This window comes from Microcebus murinus, chromosome X (genome assembly GCF_040939455.1).
Source record: "Microcebus murinus isolate Inina chromosome X, M.murinus_Inina_mat1.0, whole genome shotgun sequence".
Lineage (NCBI taxonomy): Eukaryota > Metazoa > Chordata > Mammalia > Primates > Cheirogaleidae > Microcebus > Microcebus murinus.
Window position 1 is genome coordinate 16,810,788 of NC_134136.1, and position 15,592 is coordinate 16,826,379.

Here is a 15,592-nt window from a genome sequence, read left to right on the forward strand (position 1 = left end):
ATACATATGCCACATTTTATCAATCCACCTGTGTATCAATGGATACTGGATTGTTTCCACATCTTTGCAATTATGAATTGTGGTGCTCTGAATATCTGAGTACAAATGCCTTTTGAATAGCATGTCTTTTTTTTCCTTTTGGTAAATCCCTACTAGTAGAATTTCTGGATCCAATAGTTCTACTTTTAGGTCTTTTAGCTATCTACGTATAACTTCCCTTACAGGTTGTACAAGTTTGCAGTCCCACAAGCAGTATATGAGTGTTCCCATCTCTGTGGAAACACACCAACATTTGTTGTTTGGGGACTTTTTGATAAAATATATTCTAACTAGAGTTTTTTTTTTTTTTTTTTTTAACTAGAGTTCATTTTCATTTCCCTGATGATTAGAGATGCTGAGCAATTTTTCATATGTTTCTTGGCCATTAGTCTGTCTTCTTTTGAAAAGTTTCTGTTCATGTCCTTTGCCAAGCTTTTAATGGAGTTGTTTGACATTTTTCTTGTTGATATTCCTGAGCCCTTTAGAGAGTGTAAAATCATCCAAAAGCTAAAGATCAATGACCAAATGCTACAAAGGCTCAAGAGAGAAAATAAAGCAACAAAGTTCAACTGAATAGGATGAACAGAAATTCACCACACTTATAAATTATTTCAATAAATGTGAATGGCTTGAACTTCTCACTAAAGAGAAACAGGCTGGCCAAATGGATAAATATACACAAGCCAAGTATCAGTTGTCTTTAGGAAACACATCTATTCCTCAAGAATTCAGTCAGACACAAGGTGAAGGTATGGAAAACAATATTCCATTCAAATGGAAACCCAAAGAAAACTAGTGTAGCAGTTTTCATTTCAGATAACTTAGTCTTCAAATAAAAAAAAATAGAGAAATATAAAGATGGTTATTATACAATGGGAAAGGGGACAATTCCACAAGAAGACATAACTATTCTAAATATATTTCAACTAACTCAGGTGCACCAAGATTCATAGTTCAACTCCTACTTGATCTAAACAAAATAAAAAATCTGTAAGAGTATAAAAGGTGGTGATACCAACATTCCCCTGACATAACAGGACAGATCTTCCAAACAGCAAATAAACAAACAATGCACTTAAACAAAAATCTAGAAGAAATGGGCCTAACAGGCATTTGCAGAACATTCTACCTGAAAATCACTGAATATATTTTTTTTTCATCAGCTTAGGGGACATAATGTAAGAATGTCAATATCCTAGTCCACAAAATATGTCTCAACAATTAAAAAAAATATACCATGCATCTTCTTGGACCATAATGGAATAAAATTAGAAATCAATTCCAACAGAAACACTCATCTCTACACAAAGCCATGGAAACTAAAAAAATCTACTGCTGAATGATAATCAGGTCAAGGAGCAAAATGAGATGTAAATTACAAGATTTTTGAACCAAATGATAAAGGGTACACAAGGTATCAAAATCTGTGGGACACAGCTAAAGCAATCCTGAGAAGAAAATTTATAGTTGTAAATGCCTACATCGAAAAGACAGAAAGGTCACGAATCAACAATCTAAGGAATTGTGTCAAAGAACTGGGAAAAGATGAGCACACCAATTTCAAACTCTGCAGAATAAAATAAATAACCAAGATAAGACCATATTTAAATGAAATCAATAATACAAAAACTATACAGAAGATTAATAAAACAAAAAGTTGGTTCATTGTAAAGATAAATAAAATCAACATGCCTCTAGCCAGAAGAGGAAAAGAAAGGAATCTAATAAGCTGAATCAGGAATGAAAAAGGAGAAATTACAAGTGATATGACAGAAATGCAAAATATCATCTATGAATACTGTGAAAAACCTCTATGCACATAAACTTGAAAATTAGGAGAAAGTGCACAAATTTTTAGAAACAGACAGCCTCGGTAATCTCAATCAGGAGGAAATTTAATTCCTGAACAGACCAATATCAAGCACAAAAATTGAAACATATATAAAAAAGCTTCCTACAACAAAGTCCTGTTAGTACCACTTTCATGGTGAGTACATGTGGTGCTTGTTTTTCCATTTTTTGTGATACTTCACTTTGTATAATTGGCTCTAGCTCAACACAGGATAACATAAGAGGCGCTAGCTCACCATTTTTTAATGGTTGAGTAGCACTCCAGAGTATACATATACCACATTTTATTAATCCACTCATGTACTGCTGGGCTCTTGGGTTGTTCCACATCTTTGTAATTGTGAATTGTGCTGTCATAAACATTTGAGTGCAGATGTTTTTATTTGAAAATGACTTTTTTTCCTTTGGTTAGATGCTTAGTAGTGGGATTGCTGGATCAAATTATGTTTCTATTTTTAGTTATTTGAGATAACACCAAATTACTTTCCACAGGGATTTTACTAATTTGCAGTCCCACCAGCAGTGTAAGAATGTTCCAATATCTCTGCATTCCTACCAATATTTGTTGTTTGGGGATTTTTTGGTAAAACTCATTCTCACTAGAGTTAAGTAATATCTCATTGTTGTTTTGATTTGCATTCCTCTGATGGTTAGAGATGTTGAGCATTTTTTAAAATATATTTTCTTGTCCATAGGTTCTCACATGGAAGTAATATTCACTGGTTGTCTTGCAGATAATAGGCAGTAGAGAAGATGGGTAAATTCATAATTAAAGGGTGCAGAATGCACTATGTGATTGATGAGCACGCTTGTATCTCTGGCTTGGGCAATGAAAAAACAATATATGTAACCAAAATATTGGCATCCCCATAATATTCTGAATTTTTTTAAAAAAATAATTACACACAAAAAAGTGCTGGACCAAATGGTTTCACACATGAATTTTACCAGACCTATAAAGAAGAACTAGTACCTATCCTTCAGAAATTATTGCACAACATCAAGAAGAAAGAATCCTCCTCAACAAATTTTACAGATCCAACATCACCCTTATACCAAAGCCAGGAAAGGACTCAACAAAAAAGAAAACTACAGACCAATATGCCTTATGAATATAGATGCAAAAATTCTCAATAAAATCCTAGCAAAATGAATTCAGGTGCTTATCAAGAAAATTATTCATCATGACCAACTAGGCTTTATCCCAGGGATGCAGGGATGGTTCAACATATGCAAATTTATGAATATAATTCACCACATAAATAGAAGTAAGAACAAAGACCATATGATCCTCTCAATACATGCAGAAAAAGAATTCAACAAAATTCAGCACCTTTTATTGATAAGAACCCTTAACAAACTAGGCATAGATGAGATTTAGCTAAAAAGGATAAAAGCCATATACAACAAACCCAAAACCAGAATCATACTGAACAGGGAAAAATGGAATTTATTCCCGCTTAGAACTAAAACCAGACAAGCTTGCCCTCTATTGCCACTTCTATTCAACATAGTGCTGGGAATCCTAGCCAGCGCAATCACACAAGCGAAGGAAATTAAGAGCATCCAAATGGGGGCAGAAGAGGTCAAACTATCACTCTTTGCTGACAGTATGATATTATATATAGAAAATCCCAAAGATTCTGCCATGAGACTACTAGAATTGATAAACAAATTCATCAAAGTCTCAGGTCACAAAATCGGTGTACACGAATCAGTAGCATTTATGTGTGCCAACAACAGTAAAACTGAGAACCAAATGAAAGAATTGATAACTTTCACTGTAACAACAATGAACAATAAAATATCTAGGAATATATTTAACTAAGGAAGTGAAAGATCTCTACAGGGAGAACTATGAAACACTAAGGAAGGAAATCTCAAAGGACATAAACAGATGAAAATACACACCATGCTCATGGATCAGCAGAATCAACATTGTTATAATGTCTCTACTAGCCAAAATGATCTACAGATTCAATTCAATCCCTATTAAAATAGCAAGATAGTTTTTTACAGATCTAGAAAATATAATCATATCCCAGGACTGACTGAGAAGGGTGAACATAAAAAGTAACAGAAAAAAAGACAGAAAATATAATTCTACCCTTTGTGTGGAATCAGAGAAGACCTCATATAGAAACAGCAACCCCAAGTGAAAAGAACATATTGAAAGGCATCAGTTTTCCAGACTTTAAGTTATACTACAAGGCTATAGTGACCAAGCAGTGTAGTATTTGTACAAGAACAGAGACATAGACCAATGGAACAAAACTTAGTACCCAGATATAAAACCATTCTCATATAGCCATATGATCTTTGGCAAAGCACAGAAAAACATACATTGTTGAAAAGAATCGTTATTCAATAAATGATGGTGGGAAATGGATAGCCACATACAGAAGACTGAAATAGGATCTACACCTCTCACCTCTCAGAAAAGTCAACTACCGATAGATAACAGATTTAAACCTAACGCATGAAACCATAACAATTCTAGAAGAAAATGCTTGAAAAATTCTTATAGATATTGGCATGGGCAAAGAATTTATGGAGAAGACCCAAAAGACAATCACAGCAACAACAAAAATAAATAAATGGGACTTGATCAAATTAAAAAGTTTCTGCATAGCCAAGGAAACTATCATCAGAGTGAATAGACAACTTCCAGAATGGGAGAAAATATTTGCATGCTACACATCTGATACATGGGTGATAACGAGGCTACATGCTAGATGATTCAATTTCTATGGAATAATGGAAAGGGCAAAATTATAAGTATAAGAAGCAATTAGTTTTTTCCAAGGAGTAAAAGTTGTGGAAAGTGTTTGACTACAAAATGCTAGCATGAGTGTATTCATTTTAGTATAATGGAACTATCTTATATCTTGATTATAGTTTTGGTTATGTGGCCTTATGCATTGGTCAATACACATAAAACTGTTCACCAAAAAGTGTGAACAAAAATTTTACTTTCAGTAAAATTAAAAAATATTTAAAGCAAAATTAATGACCAGACCCATTATCTGCCCTCAAAATGAAGAATTCAGTGCTTCTCAATTGTCTTGTCATAAGGATAAAGTAATACATTTGGAAACTCATTAAAAGTAACTGAGTGAGGTATAGTGAAAAATAGACTGGACTTATATTCAGGAAACCTGTTTTTTATTTCTGGATCTATTAGGAAGTAATATTCAGTAAATCACTTAACCTCTCTTAGCCTCAGTTCTCTAATTTATAAAATGAGGTAATAATGATTACTTCACATAAATTCTAATGTTTAAATGGGCTTATATACATGAAATCACATTATGAGTTGTAAAATACTATTAAAACTTTATTTAGTTCAACAAATATTTAAGAAGTGTCTACTATGTGCAAGTAATCATAGTAAGTGTTGCAATAAATATAAAGATAGATTAGAAACAAATTATGTACTCAAGGAGCTTAATGCCAAGAATGGTACCATATGTAGAAAATAAATGCATAATTGCAAAACTGTGGAAATAACCCAAGTGCCGATCAATTCATGAGTGGATTAATAAAATGCGGTATACCATGGAGTACTACTCAGCTTTAAGAAACGATGGTGATATAGCACCTCTTGTATTTTCCTGGATAGAGCTGGAACCCATTCTACTAAATGAAGTATCTCAAGAATGAAAAAACAAGCACCATATGTACTCACCAGCAAACTGGTATTAACAGACCAACACCTAAGTGGACATATAGGAATAACATTTATCTGGTGTCGGGCAGGTGGGAATGAGGAGGAGGGGATGGGTATATACAAACACAACGAGTAAGATGTGCAAGGTTTGGGGGATGGACACGCTTGAAGCTCTGACTCAAGGGGGGAGGGGGGCACAAGCAATATATGTAACTTTAACACTTGTATCCCCATAATATGCTAAAATTAAAAAATTAAAAAAATTAAAAATAAATTTAAAAAAGAAAATAAATGTAATACAAGTTAGAGTGTGTTAAGTGCAAATGAAAGAAAGGAAATAATTGTTATAAAATTTTTGGATTAAGAATTTTATCCTGGATTTATAGTTTCAGTGCTTACATGTAAGGAGCTTGGGAAGTGTTATACTAATCAGTATAAGAAAAAATGGGCAATTTGAAAATCAATATCTTCTCTTGGACTCATCTGAAAACTGAGGTTTCAGGGAAAACTACTTTCCTGTTATCTTGAGACACAGCCTCATGGAAAGAAACAACATAGTTATCTGCTCACCTGATGAAGAAGCTACTGGAGGCATAAACTGGCAAAATGTGTAATTGATAATTCTGACAAATTGCTGTAGGCTGATTGTGGACTAGCCTGACACTAAGAAATTCCCAGATACCACAATCTTGGGGGGTATCCACATTTTTGTGGGCTTTCTTTCCAGGGATCCCATAGGTCTTAATAGTGACAATCCAAGAACGATCCTATGGTAGCTCCGGCATGGGAAGAGGAAACTTAATAATTGAAAAATGTACTCAGAGTCTTCTCCTTAACAAAGGTTTATGTTCCAATGGAAATTAATCTGCCAGACCCTTATTCTAAGTTAGGGGAAAACATTCCTTTCACTCCAGTACCCTCTGACCTTTCTGTTTCATCTAATGGAGTGAAATAACATAGCTTATGGGGGTAAGGGTGTAAAGAAAATAGATTGGAAATCTTGCAGCAGGGAAAGGAATAGGAGATTGTGGGGGAGGAGAGAGATATACCATTAAACTCTTGTGATGACCATAGCTCCCCAAAGAGGCACATTAAAACAATAAAATTTAATAGGAAGATTATAGAATTCTTTCTCTTTCCCACATCTTATTACCATATCCCTAGGTCTCCAGTATAAAAACAGTGGATTACAGGTAAATGAGTTGTAAGACACAGATTACCTTTAACAAAATTAGGGAAGCATAAAGTCAAGAGAGGAGATAAAGACAAAAACACTAGAGGAATTTGAAGCCTTTGGCATATATAGCTATAGGAAACTTAATGCAACCTGAATCCTAGCCAGATTACTATAAATTATCATAATGAAGGCCTACTAAACTCTATCCCTATTATCTGAAAAGAAATACTTAGCTTTCAATAAATATATACAAAGCATGACAAAAGGCAAGCAAAAATACAGTTTGAGAACAACAACAATAATAAAAAATCAACCATCAGAACCGGATTCAGATAGAACACATATTGAGATTAATACACAGAAAATTAAAAATAGCTGTAGTTAATATATTCATGGCTATAATAGGAAAATACAACATGCAAAAACAGATAGTTGATGTAAGCAGATACATGGAAACTTTAAGAGAGAATCTAGAAGAGATGCTCAAAATAAAAGACATTTGAAGCAATATAAAGAATGCCTTTGATGGGCTCATTAGTAGACTTAAACAGCTGCAGAAAGAATCAGTGAGCTTGAAGAGGGGTATATGAAGCTGAAATGCAGAAATAAAAATTGGAATACCAAAAGGAGAAGAAAAATAATTGAACAGAAGAATGATTGATGTAATAATGACCTGGAACTTTCCACAAATTAAAAACACATACCACACTGCATACCCAAGAAGTTCAGAGAACAATAAATAGGATAAAAATCAGAAAATAAACAAATAAACACAGCTAGACACATCATCTTCAAATTTCAGAAAAATAAAGCTAAAGAGAAAATCTTGAAAGAAGCCAGAATAGAAAAGGCATCTTACCTACAGAGGAACAAGGATTCGAATTATTTTGGACTTCCCTTCAGAAAACATTCAAATGAAAAAAGAGTGGAATTAAATATTTAAAGTGTGCAAAGAAAGAAAAACTACCCCTAAAATTAGAAGTTTATTAAAAATATCCTTAAAAGGTGAAGGTGAAATTAATGATTGTCGTGGCCCGATTACAGGACTGGGGGATAATACACAGAACATATACATAAGACGCAGACAGACAGAATTGGTTGCAGTCCCGGAAGAATAAAGGACACAGAGACAAGAGATGGTTTCAGACTGCAGCAGTTAAACTGTGCCAGTCATTTATTTTATACAGTTTAATTGGGCAAGCGTCCCACAGCTATTTTCTCATGCCAGCTACTTCCCCAGCTACTTTTTGGTATGTGACTTCTCACGGCCAATAACACCTGCTTTTCCAGTCAAAGCAAAAAGCATGACCTTCTACAAGAGGTCTCTTTGATATTTGACACACTGTTTTCAGATAACAAACAATCTTGGCTGGAGTGCGAGACCATGAGTCCTTGACCATCTTGCAGCACCTAGCACCGTGTACTGGTTACCAGGCAACCTTGGCTCGCATGGGAGGCCACAGTTCCTTGGCCATTTGCCTGGAGAAAGTTTCTTCAGCTGGTCAACAAGCCACGTCCTGCTAATTGTGGGAACAAGCAATAGGCTCCCATTCTGCTGACTTGGGGTCTCAGCCAATCTGACCCTGGGACTGCTTGCTTCAGCTCACTTCAATGATGGAGGCATCAATTCCCCCAGACATACCAATCCTTAATGTGAATTCATGCAAGAAAGCATCAGAATGCACGAGGCAAAAGCTGTTAAAACTGTAAGGAACAATGAACACTATTAGAGTTGAAGACTTTAACACCACTCCTTCAGTAATTGACAGATGAAGTAGACAGAAAAGTAATAAGGATATAGTTGACATAAGCTGCATTATCAATGAACTTGACCTAATTGACTTTTACAAATACTCCAACAACAGAACAATATGAATTATTTTCAAGCTTGAATGAAATATTCACCAGCAAAAAAAAAAATTTCTGGAGTATAAAATATGCCTTAATAAATTTGAAGTAATACATATGTGTTCAATTCCTATCTTAGTCTATTTGCATTACTATAACAGAATACCACAGCATAGGTAATTTATAAACAAAAGAAAATATTTTTCACAGTTCTGAAGTCTAGAAAGTCCCATAGCACGGCACCAGCATCAGGTGAGGGCCTTTTTGCCATGTCATCCCATTGAGTAAGACAGAAAGGCAAGAGAGTGTGAGAGTGAATGAACAAGAGAAGGCCAAAACTAGCTTTTGTAAGACCTTATTTTTCTTGATAACGAACCCCTCCCATGATAATGACATTAATCCATTTATGAGGGCAGAGCCCCCATAGCCTGATCACCACTTAACAGGTTCTACCTCTTAATAGTCTCATAAGGGCAATTAAATTTCTACATGAGTTTTAGAGGGGACATTAAAATCATAACATTTTGCTCTAGGCCCCCCAAATTCATGTCCTTCTTACATACAAAATGCATTCATTTCATCTCTATAGGGGAAGAAAAATCCCTTCAAAAATCTTAACTTGTTCCAGCATCAACTCAAAAGTCAAAGGTTCAGAGTCTCATATGATCAGACATGGATGAGACTCAAGGAATGATTCATCCTGAGGCAAATTCCACTCTAGCTCTGAGACTGTTAAATTAACAAGTCTGTGGCTCACGCCTGTAATCCTAGCTCTTGGGAGGCCGAGGCGGGCGGATTGCTCAAGGTCAGGAGTTCAAAACCAGCCTGAGCAAGAACGAGACCCCGTCTCTACTATAAATAGAAAGAAATTAATTTGCCAACTGATATATATACAAAAAATTAGCCAGGCATGGTGGCGCATGCCTGTAGTCCCAGCTACCCGGGAGGCTGAGGCAGAAGGATCACTCGAGCCCAGGAGTTTGAGGTTGCTGTGAGCTAGGCTGACGCCACGGCACTCACTCTAGCCTGGGCAACAAAGCGAGATTCTGTCTCAAAAAAAAAAAAAAAAAATTAACAAGTCTGCTTTCAAAATACAACATTGGAACAGGCATAGGATAGACATTCCCATTCCACAAAGGAGAAATAGGCAAGAAGAAAGAAATAATAGGCCCTAAACAAGTCCAAAACTTAACAGGAAAAACATTAAGTCTTAAAGCTAGAAAATAATCTCCTCTGACTCCATGTTTCACATTCTGGGAATGGGGGGGCAGGGGTTGTGCCCCCAAGGCATTAAGCAGCCCTGCTACTTTGGCTTTTCAGTTCACCTAGGTCTCACAAGTTGGAGTTTTGTACCTGCAGCTTTCTCAAGCTAGAGTTGCATGTTGGTTATTCTACAGTTCTGTGGTCTTGGAGTATGTTTCAGTCCCACTGCTCCATTAGATATTGCCTTACTGAGTACTCTCTGTGGGGCTTTGCCCCTGTGACAAGTCTCTTACATGATGTGCACAACATTCTTTGAAATCTAAGTGAAGCAAGCCATGTCACCACACTTCTTTCATTCTGCACACCTGAAGAATTAACATCACATGGGCACCACCAATTTATACTTTGTACCTTCCAGTGTGATAGGGTGAGCTGCACCTGGGTCTCCCTGAGCCAGAGCTGAAGTAGCTGAGGAGTGCTGTGTTAGAATATGGGGAGTAGAGACATAAGGTGACTCTGGGAAGTGAGCCATGAGCTTATAGTGCACTCAAAATCTCTTCCCCAAAACAATTCTTCCCTGCTAGACCTCTGGGTCTGTGAAAGGAAGAGCAGCTTCAAAGAAGTCTGGAATGCCTTTGAAATCATTCTCCAATTGTCTTGATGATCCCTTGTATCTACACTAATCTCCTCAGCAAATGAGTGCTTGACTACACCCTTGGTTTTCTCTCCCAAACACATTTTTGTCATTCTTTACAGGGCCAGGCTGATTTTTTTTTCCCTGAAAACCTTACTTTTATTTTTAACTAAAGACAAGGGTAATGGATGTGCCCAAGGATTGCTGATTTGGGCAAATCCCTTAACTTTTTTTCAGCATATTATGGGGGTACAAATGTTAATGTTACGTATATTACTCTTGTCCCCCTCCATCCTCGAGTCAAAAATCTTTCCATCATGCTTCTTTTTAATTATAAATTCTAATTTTATTTCTACCCACTCACATTTTATTGAATATGGTTAAAAATAGTCATGCAGCCACCTCAGTATTTTGCTAGAAATTTCTTCTACAATATATGCTAGTTCATTGCTCTTAAATTGTACCTTCTGTAAAGCCCTTGGACATGGACACAATTCAGCCAAGGTTTTTTTTTTGTTTTTTTTTTCCCTACATAACAAGAATGGCCTTTACTCTTGTTTCCAATATTATTTTCCATTTTTCTATCTGAGACCTTATCAGAATGGCCTTTTCTATTCATATTTCTACCAGCATTCTGCTCATGACCACATAAGTAATTCCTAAGAAGTTTCAAACTTCCCCAACAACTCTCTTCTTCTGACCACTCACCAAATTTTCCCTTGGTAATCTATTGATGACTCTAGACTTTTTTAGCCTGCTTCTCCAAATTCTTCCAGCCTGTCTTTATTACACAGTCCAAAATTGCTTCCAGATTTCTTGTATTTGTTATAACAAAAGCTCTACTTACTACCAATTTTATGTCTTAGTCTGTTTTGTGTTGCTATAACAGAATACCACACTGGGTAATTTATAACAAAAAATATTTCTCATGGTTCTAGAAAACTAGTTAGAAGTTCAATAAGGAGCTGGCATCTGGTGCTGCATCATTCCATGGCAGAAGGCATAAAGGGAAGACAGCATGAAAGAAAGTGGGCAAGAGAGGGCAAACTTGCTTGTATAACAACCTACTCTCATAATAATGCACCCACTCCCATAACAATTATATTAATTGATATAATCCTATAACTTAAACATTTATTCTTTTGATACTGTCCCATAAGCCCCACAAATTTTCTTCATTCCTTTTCATTCTTTCTTTTTCCCTTGGACTGTATAATTTCAAATGACCTGTCTTCAAGTTCATATATTCTTTCTTGCGCTTGATCTTCTTCTGTAGATACTCTTTATCACATTTTAAATTTCATTCATTACATTTCTCAGCTCTGGAATTCCTATTTGACTTATATATATAATTTCAACCCTTCTGTTACATTTCTAATTTTGATTGCTTATTATATTCCTGATATTGTTGAATAACTTCTCTGTATTTTCTGAACTTCCTTAAAGTAATTATTTTGAATTCTTTGTCAGGAGCTTTCAGAAATGTCTATTTATTAGGATCTGTGTTTTATTTTGTTCCTTTGGTGATTTTATTTTTCCCTAATTGTTCTTGAAGCTTGTGGCCATGCATTTATCTCTGCCATTTGAATAAATAGAGACTTAATCAATCTTTTCAGACTGGCTTTGTTGGGGAAAACTCTTCACTAGTCAGCCAATCCAAGGATTCTGAGTCTGTGGAGTTGGGCTGGCATCTAGAGCCACCTGAGTAGACCTGTTGTATCTTCAGGGGTGAGCCTGGAACCTGGACCTGCAAGAGCACGCTGGAGCTTATTTCCATGGGGGATAGTCTGAAGCCTGTGTCCATGGATGTTGACCTAATATTGGGGTGGGCCCTGAGCCTGAGTCTTCAGGGTCTGTCCAGGTCCTGAGATAGTCCTAGTGTCGAGCTCTACTGGGATGGGCCTGGAGCATGAGCCACAACAGCTTGCCAGGTACTGGGATCCTGTATATAGAAGCAGACCTGAATCCTGTTTCCATGGGGGCTGGCCTGGAACCTGGGTTTGTTGGGATGGTCCTGGAGCCTTAGTCTAAGACAGTTAGCCTGGTACTGGGGTCTAATAGTATAGGCCTGGGCACTGGATCTGCTGGAGTAGATCTGAAACCTGGGTCCATGAGACCATCTGGCAGACTTGGTCCATGGAGACAAGCCTAGAGATTAGGCCTGTGAGGGCTGGATTGGGTCCTGGGGCCACAGGGGCCAGCCTAGTTCCACAAGATTTGTCCTGGAACCTGGGTCTGTGGGAGCTTGTCTGGCAGTAGAGTCTCCTGAGACATGCCTAAACACTTGATCTGCTGACACAGCAACCTCCATAGACCTAGCATCCAGTCTGGTGGACCCTGGGTCTTCAGGTGTCTAGGGCTTCAGAGGCTGGTCTGGCATTGGGTTGGCCTGGAGCCTTTGTCTGCAGGTGCAGACCTGATGCCTAAGCCCAGGATATTGATGTAGTGCTAGGACATGCTTAAAGCCTGGGGCTGTGGGGTCTAGTTTGGCACTGAGACTCATTTTTAGGGTACCAGCCTAAAGTCTGGGGATATGGGGTCTTTCCAGCATTGGATTTTATTGGGTCAGGAGCAATTGTGGGGCCAAAGTGAAATTCCATGCTCATCTTTCTCTTTTTCCCCAATGACAGGGTATCTCTCTTCATGCTATACTGCTTCAACTTGAAGAAGGGGTGACATGTGTAATGTAAAACTGTTCTTCCCACCCTCTTTAGTGCATCTTTTAAAATTTCTGTGCTACATCCAGATGCTATAATCTCTCAAATGATTTCCTTACCTACTGTGAAGCTATTTTTGTGCATGGATAGTTATTCAATTGGCATTTCTATGGGGGGAAAACCACTGGAAATTCCTATTCTGTTATTTTGCTGATGTCTGGGTAGGTTCTAAAACTCTGTCAATTCTTTTTATTACTTTAAAAAAACACATTTTGGTTTGACTTTTTATATTTTATTCTCTGTTTTATTGATATTTATCTGTTTTAATCTTTATTATACTATGTAACTGGCTCCATGAATCCATATATTTAATAATCCTCTCCCTTAACTATTTGATGCATTGAGTTGTTTCCCAGAAATGAGGGACTTGACTCCTGGCCTCAAGTGATCCTCTTGCCTCAGCTTCCCAAAATACTGAAAATATAGGTGTGGACCACAACATCTAGCCTGAAAGGATGGATTTTCTACAAGACAAAAGAGCTGAGATTCTGAAGATCCCTGGGTAGACTTCATGATGCGGAGATTCATCATCTTCCACAACCTTGTCCTCAATGCGTTTATCCCCTTGTGAGACACACCATGACATGCCCCAAGGCACATGGCCTCTCCTTTAAAAGCCCATGATATCCCTTAGTCAGAAAGATGGATTTGAGACTGCTTCTGATGTTCTCCTGACAGATGTATGTCATATTAAAAATTCTTTTTTTCCTTGCAATTTTCATTGTTTCAATAATTGGATTTTTGTGCAATGAGCAAATGGACCTGACTGAAACCCCCTTGTGGTTTTGACAACAATTATTCTCTTCCTTCTGAGATCCTGGTTGTTGTTGGCTTTGTCGCTCATTTTATTCTCTGCCCCTTCTGCCCTGTCTCCTCGTTCCACCTCACATTCAGGGGAGGAGCCTCCACTGCATTCACTTCGAGGGCCCAAGACTGGGAAAATCATCCCAAACTCCGACAGGGATGCAGGGCTGGACAGATCCAGGCTGCCAGGCCTCACAGCTGCAGGGAACTGGTCGGGCATCTCAGACCGGCTCGTTGGTCCTGAACTAAAGGCGGATTCAGACTGGGTTTCTGAGTCATCTTCAGACACAAAGTTGGTACAGTTGTCATCTTCAAAGGCCTCCGAGGCCACAGAAACGGTATCCGACTCAGGCTTGCTCCCTGACAGGTCCTCCACAGATGTGCTACTGCCCTCAGCCCCAACGCCGCAGCCCTGAGGTCCTATGGCACTGGAGCACCACCGCTAACGGATCTTATCCAGGTTCTTCAGGGCCATCTTGTACTCGCCTTTTGCCAGCGTAAGTTTGGCCTGCAGGTCATCCATGGTCTTCCTCAGTTGCTCAAGCTGCACGTAGTACTTTGCCTTGGGTTCAAAATAAGACTTGGACTTGTTGATGGCTCTCTTTTCTTCTCCAGCTGTCTCATGTGGCCCATAGCAGCATTGTACCTGGCCGCTGTCTCCTTATGCACCAGCTCGCTCCTTGTTTTGGTCTGCTCCACTTCCATGACCCTCTGAGTGGCATGATTCAGCATCTCCTGCCAGGCTGAGTCGAAATGCCTCTTGTCATCCTCCAGCAGCTGCTGCTCAGCCAGGGAGATGGTCTCCTTGGCAGCATGGAGTGCCTCGGTGACCCTTTGGAAGTCCTGAGTGGCTTTCTGCGCTTCGAGTTGAGCCTGCCTTGCCACCCTCCATGCCTCCCAGTAGGGCTTCGAGTCTTCCACGGCTTTGCCGATTTTCTTCAACAATTCGTCCAGCTTCACCGTTGCTTCAACCAGAACAGAGCAGAACATCTGACGGGCATCCTCGAGTTCAGTCTCCTGTCTGTTGATGTCATCCGTGGATTGATTTAACTTCTCCAGTTCTCCCTGGATCCAGGGGTCCACCTCTTCTTCTTCTTCCTCCAGCCCCTGCTCCATGCCCTCTTCTTCCTCCTCCTCCTCCAAGTCCCGGGCAGATTGCAGGATTATTGCTGACATAAAAATGGTGCAGATTGGCTGATCCATCCAGGGCCCTGGCCACATGCGTATCAATATTTACACATGAAACTGGAGAACATTGTGACAATAATCATTTAATGTATGCCAAATCTTAAGCATTTACTCTAAACTGCACTAAAGTTTCAGTGACCTTGAGGGCTGAAGATTTTTATTCTGGGTAAGAGCCCTTAGGCTGGTTTGTTTTTCAGAGCAGAGGAGTTGTTGCAGGTGGACTGTGACTAGGTCCACAGCATTTATGGAACATTCTGTGTAACGGCATTATGGAAGCAATAACTAGTTCCTACGGAAGAACCGGAGTCAGGAAGAGGGCTGGAAAGCTAAGCCAAAGTGGGGGCAACAGCTTGCTTCTCTTTCCCTTTTCTCACGCCCAATTTGGGGAAAATGGAGCTGTTCTTTCCATTATATCTCCCAGGGTATCTTAATGAAATAAAAAATGGCCACACACACAAAAG

General features: G+C 38.4%; 1 pseudogene; it reads right to left on the reverse strand.

The window, feature by feature from the left end:
- Window positions 1-15,089, reverse strand: part of LOC142865796 (SH3 domain-binding protein 5 pseudogene) — a 32,198-nt pseudogene extending 17,109 nt beyond the window's left edge.
- Window positions 15,090-15,592: the final 503 nt, after the last annotated feature.